Source organism: Trichosurus vulpecula, chromosome 4 (assembly GCF_011100635.1).
Source record: "Trichosurus vulpecula isolate mTriVul1 chromosome 4, mTriVul1.pri, whole genome shotgun sequence".
In the NCBI taxonomy this organism is placed as follows: Eukaryota; Metazoa; Chordata; class Mammalia; order Diprotodontia; family Phalangeridae; genus Trichosurus; species Trichosurus vulpecula.
In genome coordinates, this window is record NC_050576.1 from 132,765,384 (window position 1) to 132,784,076 (window position 18,693).

Below are 18,693 nucleotides of genomic sequence, written 5' to 3' on the forward strand. Positions count from 1 at the left end.
AAATCACCAACTATAAAAGAATGAAAATCAAAACGACTAAGCCTGAGGTTTTATCTCATACCAAAAAAAGTAACAAAGATAACAAAAGATGAGAATAGTAAATGTTGGGAGGTGCTGGGGAAAGAGAGGGAAAGTAATGGACTGCTGATGGAACTGTAAATTGGTCTAACCACTATGGAAAGTAATTGGGAATTGGGCAAAGGAAATATCCACGTCCTTTGACCCAGAAATGGGTCAAATGCTAGCCATATACACTAAGGTTGATGACAAAAAGAAGAAAAAAGGTGGGAAAGATCCTATGTACGTAAAAATATTTATGGTCAGATTTGGGGGCAGGGAGAGGGAAAAGAAGCAAAGTGAGTATCCATTGACCAATGAGTGGTTGAATAAACTGTGGTATAATCAATATCATGGAGTACATGTAAATAATTACAAATATGAGGAATTCAGACATCAGAAGACATTTACAAATTTATGCCAGCAAAGTAAACAAAAGGTAACATATAAGCAATGCCTACCATAATGTAAATAAAAACAACACAAAGGTAGCAAATTCAGATTAACTGTAATAAATAATCTTAGGCCCACAGAAGAAATTTTTTAAAAATTCTTTGCTTTTACTATAGCAAATATTTCAAGGGTCCCAAGTACCAAAAACCACAGTCATAAACTGGTCCAAAAGACAAAACATATTTTAATAGCATACTAAGAATCTGACTGTTTGACCCTATAGTACTGTGGCCCCAAGAAGCTGTAGCACATGCAGCGGCCACACCCCAGTATGATGGGCTAAACCAGGTTGAGGGTAAAGAACAGGCTTCAAATTTGTCATAGAGTTAGGAGGATGTCTACTCCAACCATGTGAAGACTCCCCCAGGAAGAATGGGCAGATGAGAACAATTTGTTCCAATAGCCATGAAGGCAGCTGAGGCAGGCTTTCTGGAGCACTTAAAGCTTGGTCAGACATTGACCAGGCCATCAACAGTCATCTTGACTTTTGTCTTGCTACTTAACTTCAACGACTGGAAGACAGAGTGAAGTTGATGACTTTGTACAACTTTGCCTCACTTAAATCCAATTCATAAGCAAGTCAAGGCATCAATCTATTATAACAAACAACAACAACTGCAGATAATTCTATAACCCATTCAATTAACCTATCTTCTTCCTCCACTGGAAAAATATGAAGAATTTTTAGTACTTAGTGTTATATAATGGATTCGAAATCTTTTGTAAAGTACTAAAAACAAATGATACATTCCTAATGACAGCATATATTCATTGTAGATTCTCTCTCTCTCTTTCCCCCCCTTTGGTTTATGCCATAAATAAAAATCAGTGTCACTTTCCAGATTCAGACAGACTTTTTTGTGACATTCTATTGCTTCCCCCGATTGAATGAAATACTGCCTTAACACATTTTTTTTTAAAAAAAATTAACCCAAAGAACAGAATGAAACTGAAAGTGAAATTCTGTGAGAGAAAACAGATTGAAAAAAATATGACACTTAACAGGTTTCAATATATTTCCCTTCTTTTTGTATAAGATGACAGACATGGCTGTTTATTGGTTGGTTTTGCTAAACTTTTTTTGTTATAAGGGATAATTCAATAAGAGAAGGGGTCAATATATGGAAATGACTTATACAAAAAATTAAGCAACAACAAAACTTTTGGAAGGAAAAGCAAAGGAGGCAGAGGATGTTATTAATAACATAGGTTTTTTTAGTCTGTCTAGAAGCATGAGAGTACTTCAAATATGAAATCCCTGTTCAATGACAAGTTAAGAAACTTCTGAGATAGCAAGTTATACTGAACTTTATTTACTTCTGCTTTAAATGAAGCAAGGAGATAAAAGAAATTGCAGCTAAGAAGAAGGAAGGTTCATAGGTACCCCATAGACCGCAAAATAAAAGAATCAAATTAGCTGTCTTCATCCTGTAACAAAGACAATAAGAAACATAATGGGAAACTTGGTCATCTGACCTTGCACCATGAAAATGACTGCAGCTTAGGCAACCAAAATCTGATACAGAGGGTGGGGAGGTAGACAAATTCCATAAGAACTCAAGAAGATTCATTAAATTGAATTAACATATAATTTGAATCTTCCAGACAAAAATAGGACATGAATAGGACAGTGAAAAAGGTTGGAAAATATGGTTTAGGATTAAGAAATAAAAGAGGTCAAAATGTCATGAATCATAAATAGCCTTGGGGCTATTTATCATGAAGATTTTCTTCAAAAAGAAAGCTGAAAGTGTTAGATGTGGCAAGCGTCAGATATAAAAGTAAAATTAACTATCCTAATAGACCCCCTGCCCCCAAAAATTCTATTTACCAACATGGCAATTGTTCAAGGTATCCCAAACACTTCAGTGTAGTTTTAAGCTATTCAACTTGCTTTCAGAGTTTAAAACTGCACTGACTTTCAGAATATCCTGTATTGTTGATCCATAAGAAGGTATTTCATTTGACAGAGCAAAATGCAGCCTTAAAAGTGCTTCTATAAAAAGATTATCTCTTATACTTATGGTAAGAGAGTATAAAATTCCTTGGCAGAAGCAACAACATTGATAAATTTGATAAGCCACTAATAATCAATGACCAGTAAGGCATAAAATGGTATTTATGCTGGCAAAAAATGTTCATTGCTGTTATGGAGGAAGTACAGAAATTGAGTATAAATAGAACATTGATTATAGTTAATGAGTTCTTCAATATGCTTCTGTTTTCAAATGACATTTTATATTAATCACATTTTACACAGACTATTAAACAATTTTATATATGCCCATTAATTGGAGAAGAGGTGAAAAATGTCAATATATGAACCTAATGGCAAATTAGTGTCCCATAAGAAATTAAGAGATTATTTCAGAGAATCTTGAAAAATACGAATTGATGAAGAGAGAAGTGAGCAGAACCAGGGGAACATTTTATGAAATGGCAATAGAACTGTAAAGATAAACAACTCTGAAAGATTTAAGAGCTCTGATCAAAGCACTGAAGAGTAATTTAAGTGTAAAAGAAAGATACGAGAGATATTTTAAAGGAAGAATTAAAAAGATTAGACAATTAACTGAATATGCTGAAGGATAAGGGAGATAGCAGGGTGAAGGATGGCTTTAATCATGCAAACCTAAGAAATTGAAAGAGCAATGTTATCATAAAGTGAAATGAAAAATAGAAGGATGGGGTTCTAGGAACAGAGATCATGACTTCCTTTTTGGACACAAAGAATATGTAATACTGATGGTACATCCAGCTGGTAAAGTTAATTAGGCAATTGTCCTCTGAGGTAATAAAGTTCAGAAAAGAGACTAGAGCTGAAAATATAGATTTGAGACATATTTATGTATAGAAGACAATTGAGGTCATGAAAGAGAATGAGAGATGATATGATGGCATAGTTAAAGAATCCTAGAGAATCAACTGAAAACCTAGTCGAAATAATTAACAACTTTAGCAAAGTAGCAGGATATAAAATAAATCTGCATAAATCATCAATATATCTTTATATTACCAACAAAATCCAGCAACGAGATAGAAAGAGAAATTCCATTTAAAATAACTATAAACAGTATAGTTGGAGAGTCTACCTGCCAAGACAAACCCAGAAATCATAGGGGCATAGTTAAACATAGGGGCATAAATATAAACATATAAACACAATTTATAAAAACACTTCCCACAAATAAAGTCAGATCTAAATTGGAAAAATATATTAATTGCTCATGGTTAGGATGAGATAATAACTCATCTGGAAGAACAAAAGATCAACAATATCAAGGTAATTAATGAAAACAAAGTAAAGGAATGGGCCAATCACATAGCAAAAGAGAAGAATGGGCAGTTTGGGTTAACAATGCCTTGAACGTGCAGGGCATCTATAGGGAATTTCAGCTCAAACTTTATGTGGTGGGATTAAACCAGTTTGCACTGGTTCAACAGAACCGATATCTAATTTTATATGTTGAATTTGGCAAACTGGTTGTTAAAATGGCACATTAGGGTTAGGGTTATGGACCATAAGGATATGTTTGCTTACTGTGAGTTTCAGTGTTTTTGCTTTTTATTTTTTTTTAAACTGCAGTAGGATTGAGAAATTTGGGTTCTATTGCACAGAAAGAACTATAAAGCATGTGTCCTTTTTTTTTAAACATAAGCAATTATCGTGACGTTTAGAGTGAGGTGACTATTTGCCTGAAGAAGTTGGAGTATCATTTGTCATGGCTCTTATGTGTATAACTGCTCAAAACATTACAAGAAAGGAGGAAGTATAACTTTTCACTTGTAAGTATATTTTTATCTTTATTTTGACTTTTATTTTAACAGTGATATTAACTGTAATGACTAATTATTACTCTGATATGAAGTATAAACTCAAAACCAGGACTACATACTGTTGCTCAGAAATATGCTCTGCTCAAAAATATATTCTTTTTTTTAACTTTTTATTTAATATATTTAGTTTTCAGCACTAATTTTCACAAGAGTTTGAATTACAAATTTTCTCCCCATTTCTACCCTCCCACCCACTCCAAGATGGCATATATTCTGGTTGCCCTGTTCCCCAGTCAGCCCTCCCTTCTGTCACCCCACTCCCCTCCCATCCCCTTTTCCCTTCCTTTCTTGTAGGGCAAGATAAATTTCTACGCCCCATTGCCTGTGTATCTTATTTTCTAGTTGCATGCAAAAACTTTTTTTTTGTTTGTTTTTGAACATCTGTTTTTAAAACTTTGAGTTTCAAATTCTCTCCCCTCTTCCCTTCCCACCCACCCTCCCTAAGGAGTCAAGCAATTCAACATAGGCCACATGCATATCATTATGTATAACCCTTCCACAATACTCATGTTGTGAAAGACTAACTATATTTTGCTCCTTCCTAACCTATCCCCCTTTATTGAATTTTCTCCCTTGATCCTGTCCCCTTTTGAAAGTGTTTGTTTTTGATTACCTCCACCCCCATCTGCCCTCCCTTCTATCATCCCCCCTTTTTTATCTTCTTTTCCTCCTTTTATCCTGTGGGGTAAGTTACCCAACTGAGTATGTATGGTATTCCCTCCTCAGGTCAAATCTGATGAGAGCAAGATTCACTCATTCCCCCTCACCTGACTTCTCTTCCTTTCCTACAGAACTACTTTTTCTTGCCACTTTTATGCAAGATAATTTACCCCATTCTATCTCTCCCTATCTCCATCTCTCAATATATTCCTCTCTCATCCCTTAATTTTATTTTATTTCTTTTAGATATCTTCCCTTCACCTCACCCTGTGCACTCTCTCTCTCCATATATATACATATATATATATATACACATATATATATACACATATACACACACACATATACATACATACACACTCACATATACATATATATACACACACACACACATATATATATATATATGAATATTCCCTTCGGCTACCCTAATATTGTGGTCTCATGAATCATACACATCATCTTTCCTGTATGAATGTAAACAAAACAGTTCAACTTTAGTAAGTCCCTTGCAATTTCTTTTTCTTGATTACCTTTTCATGCTTCTCTTGATTCTTGTGTTTGAAAGTCAAATTTTCTATTCAGCTCTGGTCTTTTCACTGAGAAAGCTTGAAAGTCCTCTATTTTATTAAAAAGCCATATTTCGCCTTGATACACGATACTCAGTTTTGCTGGGTAGGTGATTCTTGGTTTTAATCCTAGCTCCATTGACCTCCAGAATATCGTATTCTAAGCCCTTCAATCTCTTAATGTAGAAGCTGCTAGATCTTGGATTATTATGATTATGTTTCCACAATACTCAAATTGTTTCTTTCTGGCCGCTTGCAGTATTTTCTCCTTGATCTGGGAGCTCTGGAATTTGGCGACAATATTCCTAGGAGATTTCTTTTTGGGATCTATTTGAGCAGGTGATCGATGGATTCTTTCAATTTCTATTTTGCCCTGTGGCTTTAGAATATCAGGGCAGTTCTCCTTGATAATTTCTTGAAAGATGATATCTAGGCTCTTTTTTTGATCATGGCTTTCAGGGAGTCCAATAATTTTTAAATTATCTCTCCTGGATCTATTTTCCAGGGCAGTGGTTTTTCCAAAGAGATATTTCACATTGTCTTCCATTTTTCATTCCTTTGGTTCTGTTTTATAATATCCTGATTTCTCATCAAGTCACTAGCTTCCACTTGCTCTAATCTAATTTTTAAGGTAGTATTTTCTTCAGTGGTCTTTCGGACCTCCTTTCCATTTGCCTAATTCTGCCTTTCAAGGAGGCATTCTTCTCCTCATTGGCTTTTTGGAGCTCTTTTGCCATTTGAGTTAGTCTATTTTTTAAGGTGTTTTTTTCTTCAGTGTATTTTTCAGCATTTTTTGGGTCTCCTTTAGCAAGTCATTGACTTGTTTTTCATGGTTTTCTCGCATCCTTCTCATTTATCTTCCCAATTTTTCCTCTACTCCTCTAACTTGCTTTTCCAAATCCTTTTTGAGCTCTTCCATGGCCTGAGACCAGTTCACGTTTTTCTTGGAGGCTTTTGTTGTAGGCTCTATGACTTTGTTGACTTCTTCTAGGTGTATGTTTTAGTCTTCTTTGTCACCAAAGAAGGATTCCAGAGTCTGAGACTGAATCTGGGTGCGTTTTTGCTGCCTGGCCATATTCCCAGCCAACTAACTTGACTCTTGAGTTTTTCAGCAGGGTATGACTGCTTGTAGAGTTAAGAGAACTATGTTCCATGCCTTGGGAGATGCGTCAGCTCTGCCACACCAGCACTCCTCCTTCCCCAAGAACCCCCAACCCGGACTGGGCTTAGATCTTCAGCAGGCTGTGCACTCCTGCTCTGATCCTCCACTTAATTCCTCTCACCAGGTGGGACTGGGGCTGGAAGCAACTGCAGCTTTAGTTCTGTAGCTGCCCCACCTCCGCTGCCCCCAGGGCGGTAGCCGAACTGCAAACTCCTTCCACTCCTGCAGCTTTTCCCACTAACCTTCTCTGTTGTCTTTGGTGTTTATAGGTTGAGAAGTCTGGTAACTGCTGCAGCTCACTGATTCAGGGCGCTAGGGCATGCTCCACCCGGCTCCTGGTCTGGTTGGTCCACGCCACTCACGCTGGGCTCTGCTCCATTCCATTCTGCTCCCAGCTCCGTGCAGGATAGACCTCACCCAGAGACCATCCAGGCTGTCCTGGGCTGGAGCCCTGCTTTCCTCTGCTCTTTTGTGGGTTCCGCAGTTCTAGAATTGGTTCAGAGCCATTTTTTATAGGTTTTTGGAGGGGACTTGGTGGGGAGCTCCCGCTAGTCCCTGCTTTTCAGCCGCCATCTTGGCTCTGCCCCCCTCAAAAATATATTCTAACTACATGGGAAGAATGTTCACAACTTTCCCATGAAAAACAGGTTTGTCACACACATTATTCAATCATACTTAATCTGCATAACCCCCGCCATTAATTCAGCCTAGAAATTTTCATTTAGTATCGATACAATGAAGAAAATGAATGTTCTAACTGATGTTTATCAATAGTATAAGCACAGTGTTTTGTTTATAAATGTTTATGATATGACAACAAGTAGACAAAAAGTTCTCCTGAAAGTTTGAAGACAGATGTCTTAGAGCAAAAAATGTAATGATTTTTAATTTTCAGGAATCACCACATTAAACAGAGGATCCTGAACAAGTAAAATCTTTGCTCTCTAAGATCGATTACGTTGATGTATCCAAGCTTACAGGTCATAGACTGGGTAAACCAGCTGCATTACTCCATTATGAAGAAACATTCTGCATGCACAAGGCAAAGTCTGCATCATGAGGAAATGAATAAAAAGAAAAAACTGCCAGATCCTATGAATCATAGATTTAGAAAAAATCTAATTTTATAAACAAGGAAACTGAGACTAAGTGATTTTCCCAGGGTCACATGGTTAGTGACTTACGCATGATTTGGTTTGAGGTGGTCCAGTACTTAATAAATGCTTATTAAGTGACTGATTCCCAACCCCAACCCCCCAAAAATGGTCATTAAGGTTGAGAACCAGTTGTTAATTTATTTGAATCCCACCACTGAAGGTAGCATAGCTGTCCCTGATCTCAAACTGTATTACAAAGCAGTAATCATCAAAACAAAACAATCTGGTACTGGCTACAAAACAGATGGACAAGCGGATCAGGGGAATAGATTGGGTAGACAATACACAGTAGTAAACAACAACAGTAAACTACTGTTTGATAAAGAAAAGACCCAAGCTTCTGGGACAAAAACTCAGTACCAGACAAAAAACACCAGGAAAAATGGAAAACAGTTTGGCAGAAAGTAGGTATAGATCAACATCTCACACCACCTACCAAGATAAGGTCAAAATGGGTACATGATTTGGACCTAAAGGGTGATACCATAAGCAAATTTGGGGAGCATGTAATAGTTTACCTGTCAGAACTATAGATAATGAAAGAATTTATGACCAAATGAGATATAAAACGGATAATTCTGATTACATTAAAAAGGTTTTGCACAAAACAAAACCAATGTAGCCAACATTAGAAGGAAAGCCAAAAATGGGGAAAACATTATTTTTACAGCAAGTTTATCTGATAACAGCCTCATCTCACAAATATTATAGAGAACAGAGTCAAAATTATAAAAATATGAGTCATTCCCCCACTGATAAATGGTCAAAGGATTTCTCAAGCAGTTTTCAGGTGAACATCAAAGCTATGTATGGTCACATTAAAAAAAAAAGCTCTAAATCACTATTGATTAGAAAAATGCAAATTAAAACAATTCTTAGTTGCCACTTCCCACCTATCAGATCAGCTAATATGACAGAAAAGGAAAATGACAAATGCTGGAGGGAATGTATGAAAATAGAGATACTAATGCACTGTTGGTGGAGTTGTGAATAGATCTAACCCTTCCGAAGAGCAATTTGGAACTAGGCCCAACAGACTACAGAACTGTGTATATGCTCTGACCCAGCAATACCACTACTATATTTGTATCTCAAAGAGAAGAAAAAAACAACAAGGAAAAGGACCTATATGTATAAAAATATTTATAGCAGCTCTTTTTGTAGTGGCAAAGAGCTGGAAATTGAGGGGATGCCCATCAATTGAGGAATGGCTGAACAAGTTGCGGTATATGATTGCAATGAAATAGTTCTGTACTATTAGAAATGATGAGCAGGATGCTTTCAGAAAAACCTAACTTACATGGACTGATGAAAAGTGAAGTGAGCAGAACCAGGAGAACATTGTTACACTAACAGCAAATATTGCAAAACGATAGACAAAATGACTCAGCTATTCTCAAGTAATACAAAGATCCAAGATAATTCCCAAAAGACTTATGATTCCCAAAAGACTGTCCACCTCCAGAGAAAGAACTGATGGAGCTTGAATGCAGATGAAAGCATACTTTTTACTATCTTTATTTTTTTCGTGTTTTGTTTCACAACATGAGTAATACAGAAATACATTTTACATGACGGCACATGTACAATCTATACCAAATTGCTTGCCTTCTCGAGGAGGGAAGGAAGGGAGAGAGAAAATGTGGGACTCAAAATATAAAAAAAATGTTAAAAATCATTTTGACATGTAAATTAACAAAATAAAATATTAAGAAAAAGAAAGAGAATGAGGGGATAGGAATGAGAGAATCAGTCAGTTAATAAACATTTATTTAGCACCTACTATTTGTGCCAGGTACTGTGTTAAGCACTGGGGATACAGAAAAAGGCAAAACACAGTCCCTACCCTCAAATTTATTGGGGAAAACAAGCAAACAAATATGTATAAACAAGTTACATAAGAAATAAACTAGAAGTAATTAAAAGAGGGAAGGCACTAGAATTAAGGGAAATTGTGAAAAAAAGATGTGCTTTTAGTTGGGACTTGAAGGAAGCTAGGGAAGCCAGGCAGACAAGAGGAAGGAAAGAATTCCAGGCATGGGGAACAGTCAGAAAAATTCCTGGCAGTGAGAGATGGAGCATCTTGCTTGTGCAATAGCAAGGAGGCTAGTGTGATAAGACTGAAAAATATGTGGCAGGGAATAAGGTAGGAGAAAACCAGAAAGGTAGGAGGAAGAATGTGGGCTAGATTAAGAAAGGCTTTGAACACCATGGAATTTTCTATTTGATTCCAGAGGTGACAGGGAGTCATTTGGAATTTACTGAGTAGAGTGGTAACAAAAAAAAAGACCTATACATTGATAGTATGTACTATACTTTAGGAAAATCCTTTGATAGCTGTATGGAAGACAGACTGGAGTGGGCAGAGACTTCAAGTAGGCAGAGCTACCTGCAGGATATTGCAATAGATGATGACGGCCTTCGTAGAGGGGTGGCAGTGTTATAGAAGAGAAGGGGGAATATTTAAGAGATGTTGCAGAGGTTAAATCAATAAGCCTTGGGAACAGATTGAATATGGCAGAGAAGGAAGGCTTCGAGAAAATGAAGAGTCAAGTATGCCACTTAAGTTGTGAGCCTGAGGGGCTGGGAAGATGCTGCTGCCCTCTATAGTAAAAAGGAAGGCTTAGGGGGAAAGATAACTGAGTTCTTTTTTAGCCACTAAGAGTTTAAGATATCTCCTGGACTTTCCATTTTGTGCTAAAAACCCTACAAAGTATAGGCCTAGAGCAGGGGTGGGGAATCTGTGGCCTGCAGGTCACATATGGCTTTCTAGGTCCTTGGGTGTGGCCTTTTGCCTGAGTCCAAGTTTTACAGAACAAATCCTTTGATTAAGGGAATTTGTTCTGTGAAGTTTGGATTCAGTCAAAAGGCTGCACTTGAGGACCTAGAAGGCTACAGGTAGCCTCCCAGGTTCTCCACCCCTGGCCTAGAGGGACCAAAAGGAAACATATGCAATGGGAACACACTAGAGCCTTTTCCTATAAATAAAAGAGGAAAGCAAAGATGTCCACTCTCTCCACTATTATTTGATATAGCACTAGAAATATTAGCAATAGTAATAAGAGAAAGGAATTAACAAAGATAAAGAGGAGATAAAACTATCCCCATTTTCAAATGACATGATAGTTTCCTCAGAAAACACCAGGGATAAGGAAAGATACTGAGAAAATGCAAAGCTTCAGCCAATTTGCAGGCTACAAAATAAATCCTCAAAAATCAACTGCATTTCTATATAATAATGATTAAAAATCCGAGAAAGCAATAAAAGAAAATGAAATCCCATTCCAAATTACTACAAAATGCATTAAATATCTGGGGATCAACCTCCAAAAAGCACAAAAAAGACTTGTATGGATTAAATCACAACAGACTCAAAGAATTAAAGAAGAACCTAAGTAGGTGGAAGAATATTCAGTGCACATGGATAGGCAGGTCATGCTAATATAATAAAAATGACAACACTACCAAAATTAATTTACACTTTTAATGCCACACTAATCAAATTGCTGGGGGGTGGCACCTCACTTACAAGAAGGATCTTGTGATTCCCTGGTCAAGACTGAGTACTCACAGGCTCAGGGCTTCCCAAGTGCTCAGAGGTAAAGGCTCTCTCAATCCAGTAGTGAATATAAAGTATTTATGGCAGTTTTGCTTTGATTCAGGCAGTAGAGCCCTATTTATTGGTCTTTATTTCTCTTCTCTGTATTTCCTCTGTTTGTATTTTATGTAATTCATCATTTCCCTGATGTCATGGTCCTCTTTGAAAACGAAGGACAGACACAACTATATATAGCCTCTCCCTCTCTCCCCCTCTCTCTCCCTCCTCTGCCCAAAGGAAGGTACATTTTGATGGCTGAAGGCTGCCTCCTTAATTTCCGAGTTTACTGGCTAGATTTCTTTTTCAAAAACCAAGCCTTAAACCAACTTCACTCAGGAGCTCATAGATAGCACAATAGGTCCCTGCCTTCCTAGCAGACAGTGAATGTAAATCCTAAATAGCAACTGTTTCTATTTTGGCCAGGAACCCTGAAGGTCTTCCCCTTCCAGTTTGATTTTTTTTTTGAGTTTTGATTAAAGGGGCCATCCCTTGATTAACTTCTTAAAGAGGCCTATTCACAGAATGGGCATTACCTCACTCAAAGTGAGAACCTGAAAAGACCTTATCCTAAAAGGGCCAGGGAATCCCAATGCATCCTGGGCCATCTCCAGTCATCCTGATGAATATCAGGCCACTGGACCCAGATGGCTCTGGAGGAGAAAGCGAGGCTGGTGACCTCGCACAGCCCTCCCTCACTCAAATCAAAGTCAACTACAATTCACGTCATCATCTCCTTAACGTCATGGTCCTCTTCGAAAACAAAGGACAAACATAATAAACACAACAGCAATCAAATTGCCAAAAGAATACTTCACAGAGCTTGATAACTAATAAAATTCATATGGAAAAACAAACAATCTAGAATATCAAGAGAAATGATGAAAAGAAGTAAGAGCAAAGGGGAAATAGCACTTCCAGACCTCAAGCCATATTGTAAAGCAGAAGTCATCAAAACCATCTGGTGTTTTAAAAAAAGTAAAGCAATAGATCAATGGAATGGACTAGACAAGGCAGACTGAGAAACAACCACAATGTCTGATAAAGAGGAAACAAATATTAACTAGGGGAAAACTCCCCATTTGTTAAAAACTACTGGGAAAACTGGAAAGCAATCCAGCACAAGATGGGCTTAGACCAACCGCACTCCACAATACGTTCTTAAATGGATGCAAACTTAAAATTAAAGCTCAATACTATAAAAAAATTAGAAGAAAAACACATTATGTGCTTCTCAGTGCCATGGATAAGAGATGTATTCTAAACCAAACAAGAGATAGAAGTAGTTACAAAAGATAGAATATTTGATTACTTAAAGCTGAAAATCCTCTCTGCAGAGGCAATATTAACGTGTCTAGCTTAAGAAAGAAAGCAGTCAAATGAGAGGGAAGCAAAACAAAAACTTCATATCAAATTTCTCTGATAAAGGTTTGGTGTCTCAGATATGTAATCAATAAATATAAATTAGATTAATAGTCATTCTCCAAGAGATATGAATACACAGTTCTTAAAAAAATTGTAAAGTATTCATAACCACATGAAAAATGCTCCAAATCACAATAATAAGAGAAATTCATATCAAAATAATTTCCTGCAAATTCACAAAAATGACAAAAAAGTCATTGTGAGAAAATAGGTACACTAATACATTGTTGGTATATCTATAAAATAGTACATCCATTTTGGAAAGGAATTAGGAATTATTGCAAATAAAGTGACTGAAACATACATATACTCTGAAACCATTACTGGTTTTATACTCAAAGGGTACTATCAATAAGAAAAAAGTCCCCATATATTTCAGCAAAATATTTATATCAGCACTTTTGGTGATAGCTAAGAATTGGAAATAAAGTAGATGCCCATCAATTGAGAACTGGCTAAGCAAATCATGGTAGATGAACATAATGGAACATTATGGCACTGTAAAAATGATTTATGCTTAGAATGGAAAGATCTACATGAAATGGCGTGGAATGAAGTGAGCAGAGCCAAGAAAACAATATACGCAATCACAATGTAAATGGAAAGCACAATGAGACAACAGTAAATCAAAAGTAAATGTAACAAAATTAAAAGAATCAAATGAGACTTGAATGAAGAGGCATCAGAAGATACTCCCCAACTACCAAGAGGGTGGAGGTGGCAGATCTACCTAGATAGTGACACCAATGTGTTACACATTGCAAATGTCTTATGACTTGCTCAATGTCTTGACCACTTATGGTAATTTTTCCCCTCTTACTTTCTCCCCTTAATTTCTCCCCTACTGTTTGTTACATGGGAGGGGCCTTAGGGAAGGGCTAAAGGTGAGAGATATATGGGATACAACGGTGATATAAGAAACAGAAATCATTCATCAAAAATCCATTTTAAAAATTTTAATTGGAAATATTTAAAAATAAAACATAAAATATTACATTTTAAAACTAAATCAATATGCAGCCATAGGAATCCGTAGGTATGGATTAGCAGCTCTCATTTTGAGTTTGATACCACTATGTATATAACTTGTTTGTAAGTAGTTTGCATATTGTCTCCTTCACTAGACTGTGAGCTCCCTGAGAGCAGGGAGTGTCTTTTACCTTTCTTTGCAGCCTCAGTGTTCAGCACAGTAAAAGGTATATAATACACACTTAATGTTTACTGTCTAAATATGACACTTGGCAGGAGGGGAATAGAGGGGAAAGACACGTAAAAAATTAGGGAAATGGTCATATGGAAGAGGAATTATACTTTTTATTCTTGGCTCCCAAAGACAGAAGTAATAAGATGAATGGATGGATGGAAACTGGAGAGGCAATTTAGAGTTGATGTAAAGAGAACGTCCCAAATAATTATTATAGTGATCTGAAAACGGAATAGGCTAGATCAGAAGTAGTGAGTTCCTTTCTTTAGAGGTCTGCAAGCAAAGAATCATTTATTTGATGGGCAAATTTCAGAAGAAATGCATTTTTCTTTTTAACTTACAGGTTGGATGAGATCCCCCTGAATTCTAGTGCCTTCCTTCTATTGATAATTTCCAACTTATTTAGTATAAAACTTGTCTGTACATAGTTGCATGTTGTTTCCCCAACTAGACTTCTTGAAAGCAGAAACTGTCTTTTTTTCTTTCTTTGTATCACTAGCATTTAGCACAGTGACAGTCACATAGATGTAGTTTAATAAAGAATGACTAAAAGACTCAATTCTCTTCCTAATTTGACATTCTCTATACTGCGAAAGCAACTGAAGTGTCACAATAATTTTAACTGAGAGTAATTAAATTAAACATAATAGTAAAGCATATTTTTAAATTAAATGCTTTTAACCATAATGCTGTTCACTAAAAACAGTAATTTTAAAAAATTTTTATTTGATATTTTATTTTTCCCCAGTTATATGTAAAAACTATTTTCATCATTCATTTTTAAAACTTTGAGTTCTAAATTCTCTCCCTTCCTCCCTCCCTATTCCCCCTAAGAAAGCAAGCTATTCAGTATAGGTTACAACATGTGTAGTCATGCAAAAGATTTCCATATTTGTCGTGTTGTGAAAGAAAACAGACCAAAAAAAATAAAGAAACCAAAAAAAATGTATGCTTCATTCTGTATTCAGACACCATCAGTTCTAGGGATGCATAGCATTATTCATCAAAAATCCTTCTGAGTTATCTTGGATCACTGTATTGCTGAGAACAGCTAAGTCATTCATAGCTGATCATCTCACAATATTGCTGTACTTTGTACACAGTACATTTCACTTTGCATTAGCTCATGCAAATCTTTCCAGGTTTTTCTGAGAGCATCCTGCTCATCATTTCTTTTGTCACCACAGTATTCCATCATAATCACAGACCACAGTTTGTTTAGCCATTTCCCAATTGATGGGCATGCCCTCAGTTTCCAATATTTGCCACCAGAAGAGTTGCTATAAACATTTTTGTACATATAGATGCATTTCCTTTTTGTTTTTTATCTTTTCTGAGATAGAGACCTAGGAGTAGTACTTTTTGGGCATAGTTCCAAATTGTTCTCCAGAAGGGTTGGATCAGTTCAAAACTCCACCAACAATAAATGCCTCATTTTTCATGCATCTCCTCCAACATTTGTCATTTTCCTTTTTTGTCCTATTAGCCAATCTAATAGATATGACGCAGTACCTCAGAATTATTTTAATTTGGATTTCTTCAATCAATAGTGATTTAGAGTATTTCTTCATATGGCTATAGGGAGCTTTCATTACTTCATCTGAAAACTGTTCACATTTTTTGATCGTTTTTCAAGTGGGGAATGGCTCTTACTTTTATAAATTTGACTCAGTTCTCTGTTATGTTTGAGAAATGAAGCCTTTACCAGAGAAACTTGATGTATGTTATTTCACAGTTATTATTGCTAACTGTATTTCCTTCCATCTTCTCCCCACCCCCTCATTTATTCTATTCTCTCTCTCCTTTCACCCTGTCCCTCCTCAAAAGTATTTTGCTTCTGACTGCCCTCTAATCTGCCCTCCCTTCTATCACACTTCACCACCACCCCCATCCTCTGCCTCTCACATACCTTCTCTTATCCCTTTCCCTTCCTACCTTCCTGTAGGGTAAGATAGATTTTTTTATATTCATTTATAGAGTATGTATGTTATTCTTCTTTGAGCCAATTCTGATGAGAGTAAGGTTCACTCCCTCCCTCTCAACTCCCCCCACTGTCTTCACCTCCACTGTAAAAGCTCTTTCTTGCCTCTTTTATGTGAAATAATTTACCCCATTCTACCTCTCCTTTTCCCTTTCTCCCAATACACTCCTCTCTCACCTCTTAATTTTACTTTTTTAGATTTCATCCCTTCATATTCAACTCACACTTGTGCCCCATGTCTATATATACACTCCCTCTAACTTTCCTAATAATGAAAAAGTGAATTAGAACTATTATCTCCCCATGTAGGAATATAAACATTTTAACCTTATTAAGTTCCTTATGATTTCCCTTTCCTGTTTACCTTTCTTTGCTTCTCTTGAGTCTTGTATTTAAAAGTCAAATTTTCTATTCAGCTCTGGTGTTTTCATCAAGAATGCTTGAACATCCTCTATTTCAGGTTACCACTCAAGTACATTTGGATATTTGAACTGTGTCATATGCCATTAATCAATGCCATTTCATTCTGTGCCATTATCATCCATGTCCTCCCTTAAGTCAGCCACATGGGGTCTACCCAACAAGGCAAAGGTTATTCCCCTCTTCCCTTGATTTCATAAGGTTACCAGCAGAGTATCTGTACTGTCAAGCTACCATCTTTTATCCTCATCTGGTCATATTATGACCAGACAGTCTTCTTTTCCTATCATACATTTCCCTTTTAACATCTTTTACTTTTGTTTTCTTCAAAATTAATCAAAAGTTACAACTCCATGTTTTATAGCTATAGAACACTGGTAGAATATTAATGTTAAAAAGATGGTCTCTGTTTCTGGGGAAAGATTGGTTCATTAAAGGAGTTCTGTAATTTACCGAAAGTAACCCAGTCCATTTTCATCCTCTTGTTCATTTCTGGGCCCAGAATATTGTCCATTTATATTGATGGACAAGGTCTATAGGCTGTCCATTCAACTGCATGTAATAATTTGTGGAATAGGCATTCTTCATTTGTTTTTTCCTGTGTAGACAGCTAGGCCAAATTGTTTTCTGATTTCATACAAAGATGAACTAAGATATAATGCTTCAATATAATGAACTTACTATGTAGTGGCAGATAAAGAGAAGACATGCTACTTCTACAATAACTATAATGCAAAACACAGTATGATAAATGAAAAAGAAAAGACCAAAGCACTACCAGAAATTTGAGGAGAGAGAGATCACTTTGAGGTAGGGAGAAATCTCTAGGTTTTCATGACACTATCCTCTTCTGGTTTTCCTCCTGTTTCACTAATCCTTAGTCTCTTTTGTTGGATCCCTTCCAAATGGGGCCTGCTAAACATGTGTGCCCCACATGGCTTTGTACTGGGCTCTCTTTTCTTTTCCATATTTACTAAGCTGTCCAGCCCTAACCCTCCTAACAGCTGACTCCCAAAATAATATATCCATCTCTCATTTCTTTCCTGAAATTTAGTTCAAAGTCACAAACTGGCTGCTCCCACTATCCATGTGGATACCCCATAAAGTATCTCAATCTCGACATTGTTATTTTGTTCAAAACAAAACTCATTCTCTTTTTCCCAAAAAACCATCTCCTCTGTCAAGTTTCTCATTTCCATTTTCACTCTCCCAGTCACAGAGCTCCACAACCTCAGAATCATCACTGATTTTTCCTCCTCCTTACCCATCATATCTATTAGTCACCAAATTTTGTCACTTCTATTTCCATAACATCTCTCACATGTGTCCCTTTTCACGCAAACGGCCACAGCCCTAGCTAAGGTGATTATCATGCCTCACCTGGACTACTTCAATAGATTCTAAATGAGCTTTCCTGTTTTTAGCTTCCCCTCTCTTAAAAGAAACCTCCATAAAGCTAGCAAAATGATATTCTTTAACTACAGGTCTGACCCTATCATTAGGAATAAGTAACAAAAACAACACCATCCTTTACAACAACAACAAAACTTCCTCTGCTTGGCATTTTAAGTCCTTCACAATTTGGTTCTCCCCTATTTCAAGACTTTTTCACAATACTCTTCTTCATTCAGTTTGCTCCAGTCAAACTGGCCTATTTTCTAGTCCTTGCAGTAGGTACTCTACCTCTTATCTCCCATGCTTGGAATGTTCTCTCTCCATCCTCCCATCTTGGAATCCCTAATTCCTTGGAAGACTCAAGTGCCACCTCCTATATGAGGCCTTTCTTGATCCTCCCAGTTATCACGCAATGATACTCACACACCTGAAATTACTTTGTATATACTTTTTATTTAATTATATGTGTACATGCTGTATCCATTTATCAGAATTTAAGCTCCTTAAAATCAGGGTATGTTTCATTTTTTGTCTTTGCATCATGAATGCCTAATACAAGGGTAAATAACTACCTTGTGAGTATTTAAATAAATGCTTGTGAAATTGAATTGAACAGTGGATGTAGAACTGACAGCACTTGTCCACTGTTTGGATATAAAGGAGGAGTCAGAGACAACAGTGAGGTTAAAGAGCCTGGCTGACATGGAGACTGCAAGTGATAAGAGAAATATAAGTAAGGGGAATTCAGAATATAACTAATTTTTATAAATGGGAACAT

At 36.6% G+C, this 18,693-nt stretch overlaps 1 protein-coding gene across 8 annotated transcripts in view; it reads right to left on the bottom strand.

Moving 5' to 3' along the window:
* Positions 1-18,693, bottom strand: part of CDC42BPA (CDC42 binding protein kinase alpha) — a 426,736-nt gene that overhangs the window by 154,892 nt on the left and 253,151 nt on the right. The gene's annotated exons all lie outside the window — the stretch shown is intronic.